Source organism: Tenrec ecaudatus, chromosome 14, assembly GCF_050624435.1.
Source record: "Tenrec ecaudatus isolate mTenEca1 chromosome 14, mTenEca1.hap1, whole genome shotgun sequence".
NCBI lineage: Eukaryota > Metazoa > Chordata > Mammalia > Afrosoricida > Tenrecidae > Tenrec > Tenrec ecaudatus.
Window position 1 is genome coordinate 99,754,922 of NC_134543.1, and position 26,133 is coordinate 99,781,054.

Here is a 26,133-nt window from a genome sequence, read left to right on the forward strand (position 1 = left end):
TAACCTTAAACTGAACCCTAACCTAAGGCTCAGCCTAAACCAAGCCCTAACCCTAACCATATGTCTACCCTAAGGCTAAGCCTAATCCTAACCCCAAATCTGATGTGAACATGCAGCTCCCCCTACAACTAACCTTACTCCTAACCGTCACCCTTCGCCTGAACCTAACTTAACTCTATCCATCACCTTCAATCCAAGCCTCCATATCACCTTTATTGTAATCCAATCCCTTAAACTAGACAGAAAGCTAAACTTATCCACAGCCAAAACGGATGTAACACACAAGCCACAAGCCTGACCCCAACTCTTAACCTCACACACTTTTTAACCCTCACACAAATATTAACCCCAACCCATACCTAAAGAGTCAAGTTCACCATAAGCCTAAATGAGACAATAGGTTCATTCATCCTTAAGCACTAAACCCTACTCTTACCTTCAACCTCACACTCACCCTACATTTGATCCATAACCTTACCATAAAACGAATACTCACGCAGCAGTAACTCTAACCTGAACTCTAACAATGTCTCTAAAAATGGCCACATGCTTGTACCTATGCCCATCTAAAGTTAAGGCTATACCGAAATCTTCTGTCCCACTATTTTGCAGCATTTAAAGAAGTACACTGGGAAAGATTTTTCTGCAAGGAAGAAACTGCAGGCGGCGTGGCTGAACTGAGAATACAATGCTGCACGAGCTCTTTGCCCTCAGATGTGGAAGTGTCAACAGTTGGCACTATAAAGAAACGGGAGTTTAATAAGTGATCAACAACCCCTGTGAATTCCCTTTGTTCTAGACGCCTGAAATAAAGAGTTGTCCTGAGTCACATAAACCTCCACCGGGTGGTCTTAACGTGGCGCGGGAACATGCAGGTTTAAGAGAATACCGAAGAAAGCTGAACATCCACAATTGAATGGCCATTGCTAGAAATGAAGTTGCAGCCGGATCGGATTGGGAAACTTAAGCTTCCATTAGACAATGAAGATGTTAGAATCTGGTAGGTCCACAATTCACGGTTTCTTTAGATCCATGAAATTCCTTGTTGAATTTTCGTCAGAAAATGAAAACTCCGGAGCCTCTGTTCAGCAGGACCAGGTTTAGCTCCCATAGGCACACTGGTGCTCCTCTAGAATTTGGATAAAAATCTTTTTCAGGAGAATAAGGAACCTTGATCAAGCCAGGTGGGTCTTGACAAAAGAAATTGCTGCCTGTGCCAGGTATACTGACAAGCACCCAGCTGTGCCAGTCCAGCATGTATTCAGCACAGGAATCTGCATCCATTGAGCCAAGACAAAGGAAAGCTCAGGGAGGCAGCACCCTTGTAGAAAAGCATTTGTACTTCAAAGAGGAGGCCAATGAGGTGAAAGGAAATACCCATGGCAAATAGTTTTTATCAGTTACAGAATTTCACAGAGCAATATTGCTGGGAGAGTAAAGGCACCACCTGAGGGAGGCACGCTCCACAAAACTACCTAGGGCAGGAGCCGGGTTGCCCCCAGGCACTAGGCGTGTCAGGCCTCAGCATTGTAAGGAGAGTTCACTGAAGTCCCTGAGTGAAGTTTTCTCCGCTGTCCTATGTCTACGTTCCTAAAATTTACTCTGTGGTTTCTGATGATCCTGGGTTATGAAAGGCCACTATTCATCGTTCTCCTTACACTCGTGCGCCTCCATCGACCTTAAAAGAAAGGGAGATTCATTCCCCTGCACCTCCACCAAAAAAAAAAAAAAAAGAAAGTGAGGACACGCAACTGCTGGCAGGTAAATTCAGCAAACTTTGTCTCAACAAAAAAGAGACAGCTCTGTGGTGACCCGTCTTCCATGGTAAAACATTTCCTAGCCAATAAGGAATCTTCCCATCGCAATGACAATATGAGAGAATTGCCACCGATGGATTTGCCGCTGTGCCTACAAACATCATCTTGAGGCCATACAGTAGTGAAGCACGGGAACCCAGGCACTTCACCCTTTACGCTAGTCCAGTGAAACTCAGAGAAGCACTATTGACCTGTGAGATATGACGTTGCTGGAAGCATCAGTGTACAGAGGCATGAGAACCTCGAAGGAGCTTCTTCGTGTGAATAAAACGCAGGCTGAACTTCATGGCAGGTTCCAGATTCTCAGGAATTCCACGGGCTGTATTGCTCAGAGGTAGAACCCAATGCTTAGGGCACATTTGAACTGAAAAATCTTGCTGGACTCACGGCTTTCCCAAAGACCCAAGGTTCTCAAAGAGCGAGGGTAAGTTTGAAGTAAAAACAAACTGCCGGTGGCGCCTTTTTGCCTTGAAACCGGCAAGGAGCAAGATTTTCCTTAAACCATGAATCTCAGAAACATTGTGATCGTGAAGGAAAACCAGGGAGAGCAGATGTACTTCCAATAATCCTACACTTCAATGAAACCTCAAACCTAAATCCTATATTAAAACCAACCCTAATCCTAGCCCTAACCTAGGTCAAAACCTAGCCCTAGGTCTAAACCTAAAAAGAGGTGTAATCCTAAGCCTAGGTGTAATTCTGTAGACTCCTAACCTTAAACTGAACCCTAACCTAAGGCTCAGCCTAAACCAAGCCCTAACCCTAACCATATGTCTACCCTAAGGCTAAGCCTAATCCTAACCCCAAATCTGATGTGAACATGCAGCTCCCCCTACAACTAACCTTACTCCTAACCGTCACCCTTCGCCTGAACCTAACTTAACTCTATCCATCACCTTCAATCCAAGCCTCCATATCACCTTTATTGTAATCCAATCCTTTAAACTAGACAGAGAGCTAAACTTATCCACAACCAAAACGGATGTAACACACAAGCCGCAAGCCTGACCCCAACTCTTAACCTCACACACTTTCTATCCCTCACACAAATATTAACCCCAACCCATACCTAAAGAGTCAAGTTCACCATAAGCCTAAATGAGACAATAGGTTCATTCATCCTTAAGCACTAAACCCTACTCTTACCTTCAACCTCACACTCACCCTACATTTGATCCATAACCTTACCATAAACCGAATACTCACGCAGCAGTAACTCTAACCTGAACTCTAACAATGTCTCTAAAAATGGCCACATGCTTGTACCTATGCCCATCTAAAGTTAAGGCTATACCGAAATCTTCTGTCCCACTATTTTGCAGCATTTAAAGAAGTACACTGGGAAAGATTTTTCTGCAAGGAAGAAACTGCAGGCGGCGTGGCTGAACTGAGAATACAATGCTGCACGAGCTCTTTGCCCTCAGATGTGGAAGTGTCAACAGTTGGCACTATAAAGAAACGGGAGTTTAATAAGTGATCATCAACCCCTGTGAATTCCCTTTGTTCTAGACGCCTGAAATAAAGAGTTGTCCTGAGTCACATAAACCTCCACCGGGTGGTCTTAACGTGGCGCGGGAACATGCAGGTATAAGAGAATTCCGAAGAAAGCTGAACATCCACAATTGAATGGCCATTGCTAGAAATGAAGTTGCAGCCGGATCGGACTGGGAAACTAAAGCTTCCATTAGACAATGAAGATGTTAGAATCTGGTAGGTCCACAATTCACGGTTTCTTTAGATCCATGAAATTCCTTGTTGAATTTTAGTCAGAAAATGAAAACTCCGGAGCCTCTGTTCAGCAAGCCCGGGTGTAGCTCCCATAGGCACACTGGTGCTCCTCTAGAATTTGGATAAAAATCTTTTTCAGGAGAATAAGGAACCTTGATCAAGCCAGGTGGGTTTTGACAAAAGAATTGCTGCCTGTGCCAGGTATACTGACAAGCACCCAGCTGTGCCAGTCCAGCATGTATTCAGCACAGGAATCTGCATCCATTGAGCCAAGACAAAGGAAAGCTCAGGGAGGCAGCACCCGTGTAGAAAAGCATTTGTACTTCAAAGAGGAGGCCAATGAGGTGAAAGGAAATACCCATGGCAAATAGTTTTTATCAGTTGCAGAATTTCACAGAGCAATATTGCTGGGAGAGAAAAGGCACCACCTGAGGGAGGCACTCTCCACAAAACTACCTAGGGCAGGAGCCAGGTTGCCCCCAGGCACTAGGCGTGTCAGGCCTCAGCATTGTAAGGAGAGTTCACTGAAGTCCCTGAGTGAAGTTTTCTCCGCTGTCCTATGTCTACGTTCCTAAAATTTACTCTGTGGTTTCTGATGATCCTGGGTTATGAAAGGCCACTATTCATCGTTCTCCTTACACTCGTGCGCCTCCATCGACCTTAAAAGAAAGGGAGATTCATTCCCCTGCACCTCCACCAAAAAAAAAAATAAGAAAGTGAGGACACGCAACTGCTGGCAGGTAAATTCAGCAAACTTTGTCTCAACCCAAAAGAGACAGCTCTGTGGTGACCCGTCTTCCACGGTAAAACATTTCCTAGCCAATAAGGAATCTTCCCATCGCAATGACAATATGAGAGAATTGCCACCGATGGATTTGCCGCTGTGCCTACAAACATCATCTTGAGGCCATACAGTAGTGAAGCACGGGATCCCAGGCGCTTCACCCTTTACGCTAGACCAGTGAAACTCAGAGAAGCACTATTGACCTGTGAGACATGACGTTGCTGGAAGCATCAGTGTACAGAGGCATGGGAACCTCGAAGGAGCTTCTTCGTGTGAATAAAACGCAGGCTGAACTTCATGGCAGGTTCCAGATTCTCAGGAATTCCACGGGCTGTATTGCTCAGAGGTAGAACCCAATGCTTAGGGCACATTTGAACTGAAAAATCTTGCTGGACGCACGGCTTTCCCAAAGACCCAAGGTTCTCAAAGAGCGAGGGTAAGTTTGACGGAAAAACAAACTGCCGGTGGCGCCTTTTTGCCTTGAAACCGGCAAGGAGCAAGATTTTCCTTAAACCATGAATCTCAGAAACATTGTGATCGTGAAGGAAAACCAGGGAGAGCAGATGTACTTCCAATAATCCTACACTTAAATGAAACCTCAAACCTAAATCCTATATTAAAACCAACCCTAATCCTAGCCCTAACCTAGGTCAAAACCTAGCCCTAGGTCTAAACCTAAAAAGAGGTGTAACCCTAAGCCTAGGTGTAATTCTGTAGACTCCTAACCTTAAACTGAACCCTAACCTAAGGCTCAGCCTAAACCAAGCCCTAACCCTAACCATATGTCTACCCTAAGGCTAAGCCTAATCCTAACCCCAAATCTGATGTGAACATGCAGCTCCCCCTACAACTAACCTTACTCCTAACCGTCACCCTTCGCCTGAACCTAACTTAACTCTATCCATCACCTTCAATCCAAGCCTCCATATCACCTTTATTGTAATCCAATCCCTTAAACTAGACAGAAAGCTAAACTTATCCACAGCCAAAACGGATGTAACACACAAGCCACAAGCCTGACCCCAACTCTTAACCTCACACACTTTTTAACCCTCACACAAATATTAACCCCAACCCATACCTAAAGAGTCAAGTTCACCATAAGCCTAAATGAGACAATAGGTTCATTCATCCTTAAGCACTAAACCCTACTCTTACCTTCAACCTCACACTCACCCTACATTTGATCCATAACCTTACCATAAAACGAATACTCACGCAGCAGTAACTCTAACCTGAACTCTAACAATGTCTCTAAAAATGGCCACATGCTTGTACCTATGCCCATCTAAAGTTAAGGCTATACCGAAATCTTCTGTCCCACTATTTTGCAGCATTTAAAGAAGTACACTGGGAAAGATTTTTCTGCAAGGAAGAAACTGCAGGCGGCGTGGCTGAACTGAGAATACAATGCTGCACGAGCTCTTTGCCCTCAGATGTGGAAGTGTCAACAGTTGGCACTATAAAGAAACGGGAGTTTAATAAGTGATCAACAACCCCTGTGAATTCCCTTTGTTCTAGACGCCTGAAATAAAGAGTTGTCCTGAGTCACATAAACCTCCACCGGGTGGTCTTAACGTGGCGCGGGAACATGCAGGTTTAAGAGAATACCGAAGAAAGCTGAACATCCACAATTGAATGGCCATTGCTAGAAATGAAGTTGCAGCCGGATCGGATTGGGAAACTTAAGCTTCCATTAGACAATGAAGATGTTAGAATCTGGTAGGTCCACAATTCACGGTTTCTTTAGATCCATGAAATTCCTTGTTGAATTTTCGTCAGAAAATGAAAACTCCGGAGCCTCTGTTCAGCAGGACCAGGTTTAGCTCCCATAGGCACACTGGTGCTCCTCTAGAATTTGGATAAAAATCTTTTTCAGGAGAATAAGGAACCTTGATCAAGCCAGGTGGGTCTTGACAAAAGAAATTGCTGCCTGTGCCAGGTATACTGACAAGCACCCAGCTGTGCCAGTCCAGCATGTATTCAGCACAGGAATCTGCATCCATTGAGCCAAGACAAAGGAAAGCTCAGGGAGGCAGCACCCTTGTAGAAAAGCATTTGTACTTCAAAGAGGAGGCCAATGAGGTGAAAGGAAATACCCATGGCAAATAGTTTTTATCAGTTACAGAATTTCACAGAGCAATATTGCTGGGAGAGTAAAGGCACCACCTGAGGGAGGCACGCTCCACAAAACTACCTAGGGCAGGAGCCGGGTTGCCCCCAGGCACTAGGCGTGTCAGGCCTCAGCATTGTAAGGAGAGTTCACTGAAGTCCCTGAGTGAAGTTTTCTCCGCTGTCCTATGTCTACGTTCCTAAAATTTACTCTGTGGTTTCTGATGATCCTGGGTTATGAAAGGCCACTATTCATCGTTCTCCTTACACTCGTGCGCCTCCATCGACCTTAAAAGAAAGGGAGATTCATTCCCCTGCACCTCCACCAAAAAAAAAAAAAAAAGAAAGTGAGGACACGCAACTGCTGGCAGGTAAATTCAGCAAACTTTGTCTCAACAAAAAAGAGACAGCTCTGTGGTGACCCGTCTTCCATGGTAAAACATTTCCTAGCCAATAAGGAATCTTCCCATCGCAATGACAATATGAGAGAATTGCCACCGATGGATTTGCCGCTGTGCCTACAAACATCATCTTGAGGCCATACAGTAGTGAAGCACGGGAACCCAGGCACTTCACCCTTTACGCTAGTCCAGTGAAACTCAGAGAAGCACTATTGACCTGTGAGATATGACGTTGCTGGAAGCATCAGTGTACAGAGGCATGAGAACCTCGAAGGAGCTTCTTCGTGTGAATAAAACGCAGGCTGAACTTCATGGCAGGTTCCAGATTCTCAGGAATTCCACGGGCTGTATTGCTCAGAGGTAGAACCCAATGCTTAGGGCACATTTGAACTGAAAAATCTTGCTGGACTCACGGCTTTCCCAAAGACCCAAGGTTCTCAAAGAGCGAGGGTAAGTTTGAAGTAAAAACAAACTGCCGGTGGCGCCTTTTTGCCTTGAAACCGGCAAGGAGCAAGATTTTCCTTAAACCATGAATCTCAGAAACATTGTGATCGTGAAGGAAAACCAGGGAGAGCAGATGTACTTCCAATAATCCTACACTTCAATGAAACCTCAAACCTAAATCCTATATTAAAACCAACCCTAATCCTAGCCCTAACCTAGGTCAAAACCTAGCCCTAGGTCTAAACCTAAAAAGAGGTGTAATCCTAAGCCTAGGTGTAATTCTGTAGACTCCTAACCTTAAACTGAACCCTAACCTAAGGCTCAGCCTAAACCAAGCCCTAACCCTAACCATATGTCTACCCTAAGGCTAAGCCTAATCCTAACCCCAAATCTGATGTGAACATGCAGCTCCCCCTACAACTAACCTTACTCCTAACCGTCACCCTTCGCCTGAACCTAACTTAACTCTATCCATCACCTTCAATCCAAGCCTCCATATCACCTTTATTGTAATCCAATCCTTTAAACTAGACAGAGAGCTAAACTTATCCACAACCAAAACGGATGTAACACACAAGCCGCAAGCCTGACCCCAACTCTTAACCTCACACACTTTCTATCCCTCACACAAATATTAACCCCAACCCATACCTAAAGAGTCAAGTTCACCATAAGCCTAAATGAGACAATAGGTTCATTCATCCTTAAGCACTAAACCCTACTCTTACCTTCAACCTCACACTCACCCTACATTTGATCCATAACCTTACCATAAACCGAATACTCACGCAGCAGTAACTCTAACCTGAACTCTAACAATGTCTCTAAAAATGGCCACATGCTTGTACCTATGCCCATCTAAAGTTAAGGCTATACCGAAATCTTCTGTCCCACTATTTTGCAGCATTTAAAGAAGTACACTGGGAAAGATTTTTCTGCAAGGAAGAAACTGCAGGCGGCGTGGCTGAACTGAGAATACAATGCTGCACGAGCTCTTTGCCCTCAGATGTGGAAGTGTCAACAGTTGGCACTATAAAGAAACGGGAGTTTAATAAGTGATCATCAACCCCTGTGAATTCCCTTTGTTCTAGACGCCTGAAATAAAGAGTTGTCCTGAGTCACATAAACCTCCACCGGGTGGTCTTAACGTGGCGCGGGAACATGCAGGTATAAGAGAATTCCGAAGAAAGCTGAACATCCACAATTGAATGGCCATTGCTAGAAATGAAGTTGCAGCCGGATCGGACTGGGAAACTAAAGCTTCCATTAGACAATGAAGATGTTAGAATCTGGTAGGTCCACAATTCACGGTTTCTTTAGATCCATGAAATTCCTTGTTGAATTTTAGTCAGAAAATGAAAACTCCGGAGCCTCTGTTCAGCAAGCCCGGGTGTAGCTCCCATAGGCACACTGGTGCTCCTCTAGAATTTGGATAAAAATCTTTTTCAGGAGAATAAGGAACCTTGATCAAGCCAGGTGGGTTTTGACAAAAGAATTGCTGCCTGTGCCAGGTATACTGACAAGCACCCAGCTGTGCCAGTCCAGCATGTATTCAGCACAGGAATCTGCATCCATTGAGCCAAGACAAAGGAAAGCTCAGGGAGGCAGCACCCGTGTAGAAAAGCATTTGTACTTCAAAGAGGAGGCCAATGAGGTGAAAGGAAATACCCATGGCAAATAGTTTTTATCAGTTGCAGAATTTCACAGAGCAATATTGCTGGGAGAGAAAAGGCACCACCTGAGGGAGGCACTCTCCACAAAACTACCTAGGGCAGGAGCCAGGTTGCCCCCAGGCACTAGGCGTGTCAGGCCTCAGCATTGTAAGGAGAGTTCACTGAAGTCCCTGAGTGAAGTTTTCTCCGCTGTCCTATGTCTACGTTCCTAAAATTTACTCTGTGGTTTCTGATGATCCTGGGTTATGAAAGGCCACTATTCATCGTTCTCCTTACACTCGTGCGCCTCCATCGACCTTAAAAGAAAGGGAGATTCATTCCCCTGCACCTCCACCAAAAAAAAAAATAAGAAAGTGAGGACACGCAACTGCTGGCAGGTAAATTCAGCAAACTTTGTCTCAACCCAAAAGAGACAGCTCTGTGGTGACCCGTCTTCCACGGTAAAACATTTCCTAGCCAATAAGGAATCTTCCCATCGCAATGACAATATGAGAGAATTGCCACCGATGGATTTGCCGCTGTGCCTACAAACATCATCTTGAGGCCATACAGTAGTGAAGCACGGGATCCCAGGCGCTTCACCCTTTACGCTAGACCAGTGAAACTCAGAGAAGCACTATTGACCTGTGAGACATGACGTTGCTGGAAGCATCAGTGTACAGAGGCATGGGAACCTCGAAGGAGCTTCTTCGTGTGAATAAAACGCAGGCTGAACTTCATGGCAGGTTCCAGATTCTCAGGAATTCCACGGGCTGTATTGCTCAGAGGTAGAACCCAATGCTTAGGGCACATTTGAACTGAAAAATCTTGCTGGACGCACGGCTTTCCCAAAGACCCAAGGTTCTCAAAGAGCGAGGGTAAGTTTGACGGAAAAACAAACTGCCGGTGGCGCCTTTTTGCCTTGAAACCGGCAAGGAGCAAGATTTTCCTTAAACCATGAATCTCAGAAACATTGTGATCGTGAAGGAAAACCAGGGAGAGCAGATGTACTTCCAATAATCCTACACTTAAATGAAACCTCAAACCTAAATCCTATATTAAAACCAACCCTAATCCTAGCCCTAACCTAGGTCAAAACCTAGCCCTAGGTCTAAACCTAAAAAGAGGTGTAACCCTAAGCCTAGGTGTAATTCTGTAGACTCCTAACCTTAAACTGAACCCTAACCTAAGGCTCAGCCTAAACCAAGCCCTAACCCTAACCATATGTCTACCCTAAGGCTAAGCCTAATCCTAACCCCAAATCTGATGTGAACATGCAGCTCCCCCTACAACTAACCTTACTCCTAACCGTCACCCTTCGCCTGAACCTAACTTAACTCTATCCATCACCTTCAATCCAAGCCTCCATATCACCTTTATTGTAATCCAATCCCTTAAACTAGACAGAAAGCTAAACTTATCCACAGCCAAAACGGATGTAACACACAAGCCACAAGCCTGACCCCAACTCTTAACCTCACACACTTTTTAACCCTCACACAAATATTAACCCCAACCCATACCTAAAGAGTCAAGTTCACCATAAGCCTAAATGAGACAATAGGTTCATTCATCCTTAAGCACTAAACCCTACTCTTACCTTCAACCTCACACTCACCCTACATTTGATCCATAACCTTACCATAAAACGAATACTCACGCAGCAGTAACTCTAACCTGAACTCTAACAATGTCTCTAAAAATGGCCACATGCTTGTACCTATGCCCATCTAAAGTTAAGGCTATACCGAAATCTTCTGTCCCACTATTTTGCAGCATTTAAAGAAGTACACTGGGAAAGATTTTTCTGCAAGGAAGAAACTGCAGGCGGCGTGGCTGAACTGAGAATACAATGCTGCACGAGCTCTTTGCCCTCAGATGTGGAAGTGTCAACAGTTGGCACTATAAAGAAACGGGAGTTTAATAAGTGATCAACAACCCCTGTGAATTCCCTTTGTTCTAGACGCCTGAAATAAAGAGTTGTCCTGAGTCACATAAACCTCCACCGGGTGGTCTTAACGTGGCGCGGGAACATGCAGGTTTAAGAGAATACCGAAGAAAGCTGAACATCCACAATTGAATGGCCATTGCTAGAAATGAAGTTGCAGCCGGATCGGATTGGGAAACTTAAGCTTCCATTAGACAATGAAGATGTTAGAATCTGGTAGGTCCACAATTCACGGTTTCTTTAGATCCATGAAATTCCTTGTTGAATTTTCGTCAGAAAATGAAAACTCCGGAGCCTCTGTTCAGCAGGACCAGGTTTAGCTCCCATAGGCACACTGGTGCTCCTCTAGAATTTGGATAAAAATCTTTTTCAGGAGAATAAGGAACCTTGATCAAGCCAGGTGGGTCTTGACAAAAGAAATTGCTGCCTGTGCCAGGTATACTGACAAGCACCCAGCTGTGCCAGTCCAGCATGTATTCAGCACAGGAATCTGCATCCATTGAGCCAAGACAAAGGAAAGCTCAGGGAGGCAGCACCCTTGTAGAAAAGCATTTGTACTTCAAAGAGGAGGCCAATGAGGTGAAAGGAAATACCCATGGCAAATAGTTTTTATCAGTTACAGAATTTCACAGAGCAATATTGCTGGGAGAGTAAAGGCACCACCTGAGGGAGGCACGCTCCACAAAACTACCTAGGGCAGGAGCCGGGTTGCCCCCAGGCACTAGGCGTGTCAGGCCTCAGCATTGTAAGGAGAGTTCACTGAAGTCCCTGAGTGAAGTTTTCTCCGCTGTCCTATGTCTACGTTCCTAAAATTTACTCTGTGGTTTCTGATGATCCTGGGTTATGAAAGGCCACTATTCATCGTTCTCCTTACACTCGTGCGCCTCCATCGACCTTAAAAGAAAGGGAGATTCATTCCCCTGCACCTCCACCAAAAAAAAAAAAAAAAGAAAGTGAGGACACGCAACTGCTGGCAGGTAAATTCAGCAAACTTTGTCTCAACAAAAAAGAGACAGCTCTGTGGTGACCCGTCTTCCATGGTAAAACATTTCCTAGCCAATAAGGAATCTTCCCATCGCAATGACAATATGAGAGAATTGCCACCGATGGATTTGCCGCTGTGCCTACAAACATCATCTTGAGGCCATACAGTAGTGAAGCACGGGAACCCAGGCACTTCACCCTTTACGCTAGACCAGTGAAACTCAGAGAAGCACTATTGACTTTTGAGACATGACGTTGCTGGAAGCATCAGTGTACAGAGGCATGGGAACCTCGAAGGAGCTTCTTCGTGTGAATAAAACGCAGGCTGAACTTCATGGCAGGTTCCAGATTCTCAGGAATTCCACGGGCTGTATTGCTCAGAGGTAGAACCCAATGCTTAGGGCACATTTGAACTGAAAAATCTTGCTGGACTCACGGCTTTCCCAAAGACCCAAGGTTCTCAAAGAGCGAGGGTAAGTTTGACGGAAAAACAAACTGCCGGTGGCGCCTTTTTGCCTTGAAACCGGCAAGGAGCAAGATTTTCCTTAAACCATGAATCTCAGAAACATTGTGATCGTGAAGGAAAACCAGGGAGAGCAGATGTACTTCCAATAATCCTACACTTCAATGAAACCTCAAACCTAAATCCTATATTAAAACCAACCCTAATCCTAGCCCTAACCTAGGTCAAAACCTAGCCCTAGGTCTAAACCTAAAAAGAGGTGTAACCCTAAGCCTAGGTGTAATTCTGTAGACTCCTAAACTTAAACTGAACCCTAACCTAAGGCTCAGCCTAAACCAAGCCCTAACCCTAACCATATGTCTACCCTAAGGCTAAGCCTAATCCTAACCCCAAATCTGATGTGAACATGCAGCTCCCCCTACAACTAACCTTACTCCTAACCGTCACCCTTCGCCTGAACCTAACTTAACTCTATCCATCACCTTCAATCCAAGCCTCCATATCACCTTTATTGTAATCCAATCCCTTAAACTAGACAGAGAGCTAAACTTATCCACAACCAAAACGGATGTAACACACAAGCCGCAAGCCTGACCCCAACTCTTAACCTCACACACTTTCTAACCCTCACACAAATATTAACCCCAACCCATACCTAAAGAGTCAAGTTCACCATAAGCCTAAATGAGACAATAGGTTCATTCATCCTTAAGCACTAAACCCTACTCTTACCTTCAACCTCACACTCACCCTACATTTGATCCATAACCTTACCATAAACCGAATACTCACGCAGCAGTAACTCTAACCTGAACTCTAACAATGTCTCTAAAAATGGCCACATGCTTGTACCTATGCCCATCTAAAGTTAAGGCTATACCGAAATCTTCTGTCCCACTATTTTGCAGCATTTAAAGAAGTACACTGGGAAAGATTTTTCTGCAAGGAAGAAACTGCAGGCGGCGTGGCTGAACTGAGAATACAATGCTGCACGAGCTCTTTGCCCTCAGATGTGGAAGTGTCAACAGTTGGCACTATAAAGAAACGGGAGTTTAATAAGTGATCATCAACCCCTGTGAATTCCCTTTGTTCTAGACGCCTGAAATAAAGAGTTGTCCTGAGTCACATAAACCTCCACCGGGTGGTCTTAACGTGGCGCGGGAACATGCAGGTTTAAGAGAATACCGAAGAAAGCTGAACATCCACAATTGAATGGCCATTGCTAGAAATGAAGTTGCAGCCGGATCGGATTGGAAAACTTAAGCTTCCATTAGACAATGAAGATGTTAGAATCTGGTAGGTCCACAATTCACGGTTTCTTTAGATCCATGAAATTCCTTGTTGAATTTTCGTCAGAAAATGAAAACTCCGGAGCCTCTGTTCAGCAGGACCAGGTTTAGCTCCCATAGGCACACTGGTGCTCCTCTAGAATTTGGATAAAAATCTTTTTCAGGAGAATAAGGAACCTTGATCAAGCCAGGTGGGTCTTGACAAAAGAAATTGCTGCCTGTGCCAGGTATACTGACAAGCACCCAGCTGTGCCAGTCCAGCATGTATTCAGCACAGGAATCTGCATCCATTGAGCCAAGACAAAGGAAAGCTCAGGGAGGCAGCACCCGTGTAGAAAAGCATTTGTACTTCAAAGAGGAGGCCAATGAGGTGAAAGGAAATACCCATGGCAAATAGTTTTTATCAGTTGCAGAATTTCACAGAGCAATATTGCTGGGAGAGTAAAGGCACCACCTGAGGGAGGCACGCTCCACAAAACTACCTAGGGCAGGAGCCGGGTTGCCCCCAGGCACTAGGCGTGTCAGGCCTCAGCATTGTAAGGAGAGTTCACTGAAGTCCCTGAGTGAAGTTTTCTCCGCTGTCCTATGTCTACGTTCCTAAAATTTACTCTGTGGTTTCTGATGATCCTGGGTTATGAAAGGCCACTATTCATCGTTCTCCTTACACTCGTGCGCCTCCATCGACCTTAAAAGAAAGGGAGATTCATTCCCCTGCACCTCCACCAAAAAAAAAAAAAAAAAAAAAGAAAGGCAGGACACGCAACTGCTGGCAGGTAAATTCAGCAAACTTTGTCTCAACAAAAAAGAGACAGCTCTGTGGTGACCCGTCTTCCACGGTAAAACATTTCCTAGCCAATAAGGAATCTTCCCATCGCAATGACAATATGAGAGAATTGCCACCGATGGATTTGCCGCTGTGCCTACAAACATCATCTTGAGGCCATACAGTAGTGAAGCACGGGAACCCAGGCGCTTCACCCTTTACGTTAGACCAGTGAAACTCAGAGAAGCACTATTGACCTGTGAGACATGACGTTGCTGGAAGCATCAGTGTACAGAGGCATGGGAACCTCGAAGGAGCTTCTTTGTGTGAATAAAACGCAGGCTGAACTTCATGGCAGGTTCCAGATTCTCAGGAATTCCACGGGCTGTATTGCTCAGAGGTAGAACCCAATGCTTAGGGCACATTTGAACTGAAAAATCTTGCTGGACTCACGGCTTTCCCAAAGACCCAAGGTTCTCAAAGAGCGAGGGTAAGTTTGACGGAAAAACAAACTGCCGGTGGCGCCTTTTTGCCTTGAAACCGGCAAGGAGCAAGATTTTCCTTAAACCATGAATCTCAGAAACATTGTGATCGTGAAGGAAAACCAGGGAGAGCAGATGTACTTCCAATAATCCTACACTTCAATGAAACCTCAAACCTAAATCCTATATTAAAACCAACCCTAATCCTAGCCCTAACCTAGGTCAAAACCTAGCCCTAGGTCTAAACCTAAAAAGAGGTGTAACCCTAAGCCTAGGTGTAATTCTGTAGACTCCTAACCTTAAACTGAACCCTAACCTAAGGCTCAGCCTAAACCAAGCCCTAACCCTAACCATATGTCTACCCTAAGGCTAAGCCTAATCCTAACCCCAAATCTGATGTGAACATGCAGCTCCCCCTACAACTAACCTTACTCCTAACCGTCACCCTTCGCCTGAACCTAACTTAACTCTATCCATCACCTTCAATCCAAGCCTCCATATCACCTTTATTGTAATCCAATCCCTTAAACTAGACAGAGAGCTAAACTTATCCACAGCCAAAACGGATGTAACACACAAGCCACAAGCCTGACCCCAACTCTTAACCTCACACACTTTCTAACCCTCACACAAATATTAACCCCAACCCATACCTAAAGAGTCAAGTTCACCATAAGCCTAAATGAGACAATAGGTTCATTCATCCTTAAGCACTAAACCCTACTCTTACCTTCAACCTCACACTCACCCTACATTTGATCCATAACCTTACCATAAACCGAATACTCACGCAGCAGTAACTCTAACCTGAACTCTAACAATGTCTCTAAAAATGGCCACATGCTTGTACCTATGCCCATCTAAAGTTAAGGCTATACCGAAATCTTCTGTCCCACTATTTTGCAGCATTTAAAGAAGTACACTGGGAAAGATTTTTCTGCAAGGAAGAAACTGCAGGCGGCGTGGCTGAACTGAGAATACAATGCTGCACGAGCTCTTTGCCCTCAGATGTGGAAGTGTCAACAGTTGGCACTATAAAGAAACGGGAGTTTAATAAGTGATCATCAACCCCTGTGAATTCCCTTTGTTCTAGACGCCTGAAATAAAGAGTTGTCCTGAGTCACATAAACCTCCACCGGGTGGTCTTAACGTGGCGCGGGAACATGCAGGTATAAGAGAATTCCGAAGAAAGCTGAACATCCACAATTGAATGGCCATTGCTAGAAATGAAGTTGCAGCCGGATCGGACTGGGAAACTAAAGCTTCCATTAGACAATGAAGATGTTAGAATCTGGTAGGTCCACAATTCACGGTTTCTTTAGATCCATGAAATTCCTTGTTGAATTTTAGTCAGAAAATGAAAACTCCGGAGCCTCTGTTCAGCAAGCCCGGGTGTAGCTCCCATAGGCACACTGGTGCTCCTCTAGAATTTGGATAAAAATCTTTTTCAGGAGAATAAGGAACCTTGATCAAGCCAGGTGGGTTTTGACAAAAGAATTGCTGCCTGTGCCAGGTATACTGACAAGCACCCAGCTGTGCCAGTCCAGCATGTATTCAGCACAGGAATCTGCATCCATTGAGCCAAGACAAAGGAAAGCTCAGGGAGGCAGCACCCGTGTAGAAAAGCATTTGTACTTCAAAGAGGAGGCCAATGAGGTGAAAGGAAATACCCATGGCAAATAGTTTTTATCAGTTGCAGAATTTCACAGAGCAATATTGCTGGGAGAGAAAAGGCACCACCTGAGGGAGGCACTCTCCACAAAACTACCTAGGGCAGGAGCCAGGTTGCCCCCAGGCACTAGGCGTGTCAGGCCTCAGCATTGTAAGGAGAGTTCACTGAAGTCCCTGAGTGAAGTTTTCTCCACTGTCCTATGTCTACGTTCCTAAAATTTACTCTGTGGTTTCTGATGATCCTGGGTTATGAAAGGCCACTATTCATCGTTCTCCTTACACTCGTGCGCCTCCATCGACCTTAAAAGAAAGGGAGATTCATTCCCCTGCACCTCCACCAAAAAAAAAATAAGAAAGTGAGGACACGCAACTGCTGGCAGGTAAATTCAGCAAACTTTGTCTCAACCCAAAAGAGACAGCTCTGTGGTGACCCGTCTTCCACGGTAAAACATTTCCTAGCCAATAAGGAATCTTCCCATCGCAATGACAATATGAGAGAATTGCCACCGATGGATTTGCCGCTGTGCCTACAAACATCATCTTGAGGCCATACAGTAGTGAAGCACGGGATCCCAGGCGCTTCACCCTTTACGCTAGACCAGTGAAACTCAGAGAAGCACTATTGACCTGTGAGACATGACGTTGCTGGAAGCATCAGTGTACAGAGGCATGGGAACCTCGAAGGAGCTTCTTCGTGTGAATAAAACGCAGGCTGAACTTCATGGCAGGTTCCAGATTCTCAGGAATTCCACGGGCTGTATTGCTCAGAGGTAGAACCCAATGCTTAGGGCACATTTGAACTGAAAAATCTTGCTGGACGCACGGCTTTCCCAAAGACCCAAGGTTCTCAAAGAGCGAGGGTAAGTTTGACGGAAAAACAAACTGCCGGTGGCGCCTTTTTGCCTTGAAACCGGCAAGGAGCAAGATTTTCCTTAAACCATGAATCTCAGAAACATTGTGATCGTGAAGGAAAACCAGGGAGAGCAGATGTACTTCCAATAATCCTACACTTCAATGAAACCTCAAACCTAAATCCTATATTAAAACCAACCCTAATCCTAGCCCTAACCTAGGTCAAAACCTAGCCCTAGGTCTAAACCTAAAAAGAGGTGTAACCCTAAGCCTAGGTGTAATTCTGTAGACTCCTAACCTTAAACTGAACCCTAACCTAAGGCTCAGCCTAAACCAAGCCCTAACCCTAACCATATGTCTACCCTAAGGCTAAGCCTAATCCTAACCCCAAATCTGATGTGAACATGCAGCTCCCCCTACAACTAACCTTACTCCTAACCGTCACCCTTCGCCTGAACCTAACTTAACTCTATCCATCACCTTCAATCCAAGCCTCCATATCACCTTTATTGTAATCCAATCCCTTAAACTAGACAGAAAGCTAAACTTATCCACAGCCAAAACGGATGTAACACACAAGCCACAAGCCTGACCCCAACTCTTAACCTCACACACTTTTTAACCCTCACACAAATATTAACCCCAACCCATACCTAAAGAGTCAAGTTCACCATAAGCCTAAATGAGACAATAGGTTCATTCATCCTTAAGCACTAAACCCTACTCTTACCTTCAACCTCACACTCACCCTACATTTGATCCATAACCTTACCATAAAACGAATACTCACGCAGCAGTAACTCTAACCTGAACTCTAACAATGTCTCTAAAAATGGCCACATGCTTGTACCTATGCCCATCTAAAGTTAAGGCTATACCGAAATCTTCTGTCCCACTATTTTGCAGCATTTAAAGAAGTACACTGGGAAAGATTTTTCTGCAAGGAAGAAACTGCAGGCGGCGTGGCTGAACTGAGAATACAATGCTGCACGAGCTCTTTGCCCTCAGATGTGGAAGTGTCAACAGTTGGCACTATAAAGAAACGGGAGTTTAATAAGTGATCATCAACCCCTGTGAATTCCCTTTGTTCTAGACGCCTGAAATAAAGAGTTGTCCTGAGTCACATAAACCTCCACCGGGTGGTCTTAACGTGGCGCGGGAACATGCAGGTATAAGAGAATTCCGAAGAAAGCTGAACATCCACAATTGAATGGCCATTGCTAGAAATGAAGTTGCAGCCGGATCGGACTGGGAAACTTAAGCTTCCATTAGACAATGAAGATGTTAGAATCTGGTAGGTCCACAATTCACGGTTTCTTTAGATCCATGAAATTCCTTGTTGAATTTTAGTCAGAAAATGAAAACTCCGGAGCCTCTGTTCAGCAAGTCCGGGTGTAGCTCCCATAGGCACACTGGTGCTCCTCTAGAATTTGGATAAAAATCTTTTTCAGGAGAATAAGGAACCTTGATCAAGCCAGGTGGGTTTTGACAAAAGAATTGCTGCCTGTGCCAGGTATACTGACAAGCACCCAGCTGTGCCAGTCCAGCATGAATTCAGCACAGGAATCTGCATCCATAGAGCCAAGACAAAGGAAAGCTCAGGGAGGCAGCACCCGTGTAGAAAAGCATTTGTACTTCAAAGAGGAGGCCAATGAGGTGAAAGGAAATACCCATGGCAAATAGTTTTTATCAGTTGCAGAATTTCACAGAGCAATATTGCTGGGAGAGAAAAGGCACCACCTGAGGGAGGCACTCTCCACAAAACTACCTAGGGCAGGAGCCAGGTTGCCCCCAGGCACTAGCCCTGTCAGGCCTCAGCATTGTAAGGAGAGTTCACTGAAGTCCCTGAGTGAAGTTTTCTCCGCTGTCCTATGTCTACGTTCCTAAAATTTACTCTGTGGTTTCTGATGATCCTGGGTTATGAAAGGCCACTATTCATCGTTCTCCTTACACTCGTGCGCCTCCATCGACCTTAAAAGAAAGGGAGATTCATTCCCCTGCACCTCCACAAAAAAAAAAAAAGAAAGAAAGAAAGAAAGGGAGGACACGCAACTGCTGGCAGGTAAATTCAGCAAACTTTGTCTCAACCCAAAAGAGACAGCTCTGTGGTGACCCGTCTTCCACGGTAAAACATTTCCTAGCCAATAAGGAATCTTCCCATCGCAATGACAATATGAGAGAATTGCCACCGATGGATTTGCCGCTGTGCCTACAAACATCATCTTGAGGCCATACAGTAGTGAAGCACGGGAACCCAGGCGCTTCACCCTTTACGATAGACCAGTGAAACTCAGAGAAGCACTATTGACTTTTGAGACATGACGTTGCTGGAAGCATCAGTGTACAGAGGCATGGGAACCTCGAAGGAGCTTCTTCGTGTGAATAAAACGCAAGCTGAACTTCATGGCAGGTTCCAGATTCTCAGGAATTCCACGGGCTGTATTGCTCAGAGGTAGAACCCAATGCTTAGGGCACATTTGAACTGAAAAATCTTGCTGGACTCACGGCTTTCCCAAAGACCCAAGGTTCTCAAAGAGCGAGGGTAAGTTTGATGGAAAAACAAACTGCCGGTGGCGCCTTTTTGCCTTGAAACCGGCAAGGAGCAAGATTTTCCTTAAACCATGAATCTCAGAAACATTGTGATCGTGAAGGAAAACCAGGGAGAGCAGATGTACTTCCAATAATCCTACACTTCAATGAAACCTCAAACCTAAATCCTATATTAAAACCAACCCTAATCCTAGCCCTAACCTAGGTCAAAACCTAGCCCTAGGTCTAAACCTAAAAAGAGGTGTAACCCTAAGCCTAGGTGTAATTCTGTAGACTCCTAAACTTAAACTGAACCCTAACCTAAGGCTCAGCCTAAACCAAGCCCTAACCCTAACCATATGTCTACCCTAAGGCTAAGCCTAATCCTAACCCCAAATCTGATGTGAACATGCAGCTCCCCCTACAACTAACCTTACTCCTAACCGTCACCCTTCGCCTGAACCTAACTTAACTCTATCCATCACCTTCAATCCAAGCCTCCATATCACCTTTATTGTAATCCAATCCTTTAAACTAGACAGAGAGCTAAACTTATCCACAACCAAAACGGATGTAACACACAAGCCGCAAGCCTGACCCCAACTCTTAACCTCACACACTTTCTATCCCTCACACAAATATTAACCCCAACCCATACCTAAAGAGTCAAGTTCACCATAAGCCTAAATGAGACAATAGGTTCATTCATCCTTAAGCACTAAACCCTACTCTTACCTTCAACCTCACACTCACCCTACATTTGATCCATAACCTTACCATAAACCGAATACTCACGCAGCAGTAACTCTAACCTGAACTCTAACAATGTCTCTAAAAATGGCCACATGCTTGTACCTATGCCCATCTAAAGTTAAGGCTATACCGAAATCTTCTGTCCCACTATTTTGCAGCATTTAAAGAAGTACACTGGGAAAGATTTTTCTGCAAGGAAGAAACTGCAGGCGGCGTGGCTGAACTGAGAATACAATGCTGCACGAGCTCTTTGCCCTCAGATGTGGAAGTGTCAACAGTTGGCACTATAAAGAAACGGGAGTTTAATAAGTGATCATCAACCCCTGTGAATTCCCTTTGTTCTAGACGCCTGAAATAAAGAGTTGTCCTGAGTCACATAAACCTACACCGGGTGGTCTTAACGTGGCGCGGGAACATGCAGGTATAAGAGAATTCCGAAGAAAGCTGAACATCCACAATTGAATGGCCATTGCTAGAAATGAAGTTGCAGCCGGATCGGACTGGGAAACTTAAGCTTCCATTAGACAATGAAGATGTTAGAATCTGGTAGGTCCACAATTCACGGTTTCTTTAGATCCATGAAATTCCTTGTTGAATTTTAGTCAGAAAATGAAAACTCCGGAGCCTCTGTTCAGCAAGCCCGGGTGTAGCTCCCATAGGCACACTGGTGCTCCTCTAGAATTTGGATAAAAATCTTTTTCAGGAGAATAAGGAACCTTGATCAAGCCAGGTGGGTTTTGACAAAAGAATTGCTGTCTGTGCCAGGTATACTGACAAGCACCCAGCTGTGCCAGTCCAGCATGTATTCAGCACAGGAATCTGCATCCATTGAGCCAAGACAAAGGAAAGCTCAGGGAGGCAGCACCCGTGTAGAAAAGCATTTGTACTTCAAAGAGGAGGCCAATGAGGTGAAAGGAAATACCCATGGCAAATAGTTTTTATCAGTTGCAGAATTTCACAGAAAATATTGCTGGGAGAGAAAAGGCACCACCTGAGGGAGGCACTCTCCACAAAACTACCTAGGGCTGGAGCCAGGTTGCCCCCAGGCACTAGGCGTGTCAGGCCTCAGCATTGTAAGGAGAGTTCACTGCAGTCCCTGAGTGAAGTTTTCTCCGCTGTCCTATGTCTACGTTCCTAAAATTTACTCTGTGGTTTCTGATGATTCTGGGTTATGAAAGGCCACTATTCATCGTTCTCCTTACACTCGTGCGCCTCCATCGACCTTAAAAGAAAGGGAGATTCATTCCCCTGCACCTCCACCAAAAAAAAAAATAAGAAAGTGAGGACACGCAACTGCTGGCAGGTAAATTCAGCAAACTTTGTCTCAACCCAAAAGAGACAGCTCTGTGGTGACCCGTCTTCCACGGTAAAACATTTCCTAGCCAATAAGGAATCTTCCCATCACAATGACAATATGAGAGAATTGCCACCGATGGATTTGCCGCTGTGCCTACAAACATCATCTTGAGGCCATACAGTAGTGAAGCACGGGATCCCAGGCGCTTCACCCTTTACGCTAGACCAGTGAAACTCAGAGAAGCACTATTGACCTGTGAGACATGACGTTGCTGGAAGCATCAGTGTACAGAGGCATGGGAACCTGGAAGGAGCTTCTTCGTGTGAATAAAACGCAGGCTGAACTTCATGGCAGGTTCCAGATTCTCAGGAATTCCACGGGCTGTATTGCTCAGAGGTAGAACCCAATGCTTAGGGCACATTTGAACTGAAAAATCTTGCTGGACGCACGGCTTTCCCAAAGACCCAAGGTTCTCAAAGAGCGAGGGTAAGTTTGACGGAAAAACAAACTGCCGGTGGCGCCTTTTTGCCTTGAAACCGGCAAGGAGCAAGATTTTCCTTAAACCATGAATCTCAGAAACATTGTGATCGTGAAGGAAAACCAGGGAGAGCAGATGTACTTCCAATAATCCTACACTTCAATGAAACCTCAAACCTAAATCCTATATTAAAACCAACCCTAATCCTAGCCCTAACCTAGGTCAAAACCTAGCCCTAGGTCTAAACCTAAAAAGAGGTGTAACCCTAAGCCTAGGTGTAATTCTGTAGACTCCTAACCTTAAACTGAACCCTAACCTAAGGCTCAGCCTAAACCAAGCCCTAACCCTAACCATATGTCTACCCTAAGGCTAAGCCTAATCCTAACCCCAAATCTGATGTGAACATGCAGCTCCCCCTACAACTAACCTTACTCCTAACCGTCACCCTTCGCCTGAACCTAACTTAACTCTATCCATCACCTTCAATCCAAGCCTCCATATCACCTTTATTGTAATCCAATCCCTTAAACTAGACAGAGAGCTAAACTTATCCACAGCCAAAACGGATGTAACACACAAGCCACAAGCCTGACCCCAACTCTTAACCTCACACACTTTCTAACCCTCACACAAATATTAACCCCAACCCATACCTAAAGAGTCAAGTTCACCATAAGCCTAAATGAGACAATAGGTTCATTCATCCTTAAGCACTAAACCCTACTCTTACCTTCAACCTCACACTCACCCTACATTTGATCCATAACCTTACCATAAACCGAATACTCACGCAGCAGTAACTCTAACCTGAACTCTAACAATGTCTCTAAAAATGGCCACATGCTTGTACCTATGCCCATCTAAAGTTAAGGCTATACCGAAATCTTCTGTCCCACTATTTTGCAGCATTTAAAGAAGTACACTGGGAAAGATTTTTCTGCAAGGAAGAAACTGCAGGCGGCGTGGCTGAACTGAGAATACAATGCTGCACGAGCTCTTTGCCCTCAGATGTGGAAGTGTCAACAGTTGGCACTATAAAGAAACGGGAGTTTAATAAGTGATCATCAACCCCTGTGAATTCCCTTTGTTCTAGACGCCTGAAATAAAGAGTTGTCCTGAGTCACATAAACCTACACCGGGTGGTCTTAACGTGGCGCGGGAACATGCAGGTATAAGAGAATTCCGAAGAAAGCTGAACATCCACAATTGAATGGCCATTGCTAGAAATGAAGTTGCAGCCGGATCGGACTGGGAAACTAAAGCTTCCATTAGACAATGAAGATGTTAGAATCTGGTAGGTCCACAATTCACGGTTTCTTTAGATCCATGAAATTCCTTGTTGAATTTTAGTCAGAAAATGAAAACTCCGGAGCCTCTGTTCAGCAAGCCCGGGTGTAGCTCCCATAGGCACACTGGTGCTCCTCTAGAATTTGGATAAAAATCTTTTTCAGGAGAATAAGGAACCTTGATCAAGCCAGGTGGGTTTTGACAAAAGAATTGCTGCCTGTGCCAGGTATACTGACAAGCACCCAGCTGTGCCAGTCCAGCATGTATTCAGCACAGGAATCTGCATCCATTGAGCCAAGACAAAGGAAAGCTCAGGGAGGCAGCACCCGTGTAGAAAAGCATTTGTACTTCAAAGAGGAGGCCAATGAGGTGAAAGGAAATACCCATGGCAAATAGTTTTTATCAGTTGCAGAATTTCACAGAGCAATATTGCTGGGAGAGAAAAGGCACCACCTGAGGGAGGCACTCTCCACAAAACTACCTAGGGCAGGAGCCAGGTTGCCCCCAGGCACTAGGCGTGTCAGGCCTCAGCATTGTAAGGAGAGTTCACTGCAGTCCCTGAGTGAAGTTTTCTCCGCTGTCCTATGTCTACGTTCCTAAAATTTACTCTGTGGTTTCTGATGATCCTGGGTTATGAAAGGCCACTATTCATCGTTCTCCTTACACTCGTGCGCCTCCATCGACCTTAAAAGAAAGGGAGATTCATTCCCCTGCACCTCCACCAAAAAAAAAAATAAGAAAGTGAGGACACGCAACTGCTGGCAGGTAAATTCAGCAAACTTTGTCTCAACCCAAAAGAGACAGCTCTGTGGTGACCCGTCTTCCACGGTAAAACATTTCCTAGCCAATAAGGAATCTTCCCATCGCAATGACAATATGAGAGAATTGCCACCGATGGATTTGCCGCTGTGCCTACAAACATCATCTTGAGGCCATACAGTAGTGAAGCACGGGATCCCAGGCGCTTCACCCTTTACGCTAGACCAGTGAAACTCAGAGAAGCACTATTGACCTGTGAGACATGACGTTGCTGGAAGCATCAGTGTACAGAGGCATGGGAACCTCGAAGGAGCTTCTTCGTGTGAATAAAACGCAGGCTGAACTTCATGGCAGGTTCCAGATTCTCAGGAATTCCACGGGCTGTATTGCTCAGAGGTAGAACCCAATGCTTAGGGCACATTTGAACTGAAAAATCTTGCTGGACGCACGGCTTTCCCAAAGACCCAAGGTTCTCAAAGAGCGAGGGTAAGTTTGACGGAAAAACAAACTGCCGGTGGCGCCTTTTTGCCTTGAAACCGGCAAGGAGCAAGATTTTCCTTAAACCATGAATCTCAGAAACATTGTGATCGTGAAGGAAAACCAGGGAGAGCAGATGTACTTCCAATAATCCTACACTTCAATGAAACTTCAAACCTAAATCCTATATTAAAACCAACCCTAATCCTAGCCCTAACCTAGGTCAAAACCTAGCCCTAGGTCTAAACCTAAAAAGAGGTGTAACCCTAAGCCTAGGTGTAATTCTGTAGACTCCTAACCTTAAACTGAACCCTAACCTAAGGCTCAGCCTAAACCAAGCCCTAACCCTAACCATATGTCTACCCTAAGGCTAAGCCTAATCCTAACCCCAAATCTGATGTGAACATGCAGCTCCCCCTACAACTAACCTTACTCCTAACCGTCACCCTTCGCCTGAACCTAACTTAACTCTATCCATCACCTTCAATCCAAGCCTCCATATCACCTTTATTGTAATCCAATCCCTTAAACTAGACAGAAAGCTAAACTTATCCACAGCCAAAACGGATGTAACACACAAGCCACAAGCCTGACCCCAACTCTTAACCTCACACACTTTCTAACCCTCACACAAATATTAACCCCAACCCATACCTAAAGAGTCAAGTTCACCATAAGCCTAAATGAGACAATAGGTTCATTCATCCTTAAGCACTAAACCCTACTCTTACCTTCAACCTCACACTCACCCTACATTTGATCCATAACCTTACCATAAACCGAATACTCACGCAGCAGTAACTCTAACCTGAACTCTAACAATGTCTCTAAAAATGGCCACATGCTTGTACCTATGCCCATCTAAAGTTAAGGCTATACCGAAATCTTCTGTCCCACTATTTTGCAGCATTTAAAGAAGTACACTGGGAAAGATTTTTCTGCAAGGAAGAAACTGCAGGCGGCGTGGCTGAACTGAGAATACAATGCTGCACGAGCTCTTTGCCCTCAGATGTGGAAGTGTCAACAGTTGGCACTATAAAGAAACGGGAGTTTAATAAGTGATCATCAACCCCTGTGAATTCCCTTTGTTCTAGACGCCTGAAATAAAGAGTTGTCCTGAGTCACATAAACCTCCACCGGGTGGTCTTAACGTGGCGCGGGAA